Source organism: Myotis brandtii, unplaced genomic scaffold (genome assembly GCF_000412655.1).
Source record: "Myotis brandtii unplaced genomic scaffold, ASM41265v1 scaffold342, whole genome shotgun sequence".
Classification (NCBI taxonomy): Eukaryota; Metazoa; Chordata; class Mammalia; order Chiroptera; family Vespertilionidae; genus Myotis; species Myotis brandtii.
The window spans coordinates 61,046-62,326 of record NW_005363166.1 but is presented as its reverse complement, the minus strand read 5'-3'; positions in this window follow the sequence as shown (position 1 = coordinate 62,326).

Here is a 1,281-nt window from a genome sequence, read left to right as displayed (position 1 = left end):
GTGTAAACAAGTGAAACTCACAAGAACAGTGTAACTTTGGTAACCACTACCTTGTTTACCTCTGACTATAAAAATAAAGGCTCAGCTTGCCTCAGGATCTTTCTCTGTGGCCTCAGCCAGGCACAGGGAAGATCCACGGAGACGAAGGAAAGCTAGAGAGTTCTGAACGCCGTCTCTGTGTAAAACATTCTTCACCGACTCCGTCCACACCTTTGGGAACCCCTGGACCGCTGGGGCAGGGCCCCAGCAATCACTGGCTGCTTTTCTTTTTTTTTCTTTTTAAATAGAAGTACCTCTTTTTATTTTTTTCAATTGATTTCAGAGAGAGGGAGGAGAGATAGAAACATCAATGATGAGAGAGAACCATTGATTGGCTCCCTCTTGCACATCTCCTGGTGGAGATTGAGCCTAAACTCCCGCCCCGCCCCCCCATGTGCCCTAACTAGGAATGCAACCTAACTGCTTTTTTAAGTCTTTAATTCCCTGTGGTCACTGTTTCTTTCACACTCTTGGCAACATTAGCACTCTTGATGGCCTCTTTATGTTCTAAAATTGTGCTGTTGATTTCCCCAGCAACAAAAGCATTCTCTTCCACGTTGCCTCTAAGACACCTTTTGTAAAGCTGAGGTATCAGCTTGAAAGGGTTGTCAGTTTGAAAACCAAAGTTTGGTTCAAGACATTTTTTTCTGTGAACAACTTGGTAGAGAACCAAATTGTTCGAGATGGGAGACATTTAAGAAACGAGGTTTGACTGAATACACTAATACTAAAGATTGCTTAAATTGATCTATAGATATTATCAATTCCAATTAAAACCCAGTAAGTGTGTTTATGGAACGAGCTTTATTTGGAAGATTGATGTGGAGTAAAGGCCAAGAAGGGGCAAGACATGCCCCAAGGAGAATAAGATGGAAGGAGTTGCCCTACTAGATATTGATATCAACACTTATGATACAGAGGACCAGGGGGTGTGGCTCAAGGTTTGAGCATCGACCTATGAACCAGGAGGTCATGGTTTGATTCCCAGTCTGGGCTCCATCCTCAGTGTGCAGGAGATAGTCAATCAATGATTCTCTCATCACTGATGTTTCTATCTCTCTCTCCCTCTCCCTTCCTCTTTGAAATCAATAAAAATATATTTAAAAAAATAAAAATAAAAACTGTACATTTATAAACCCATACTTAAAGCTGGAGTCACAACTCACAATCCTCACTGTAAAGATAAGGTTTAGCCCTAACCGGTTTGGCTCAGTGGATAGAGCATTGGCCTGCGGACTGAAG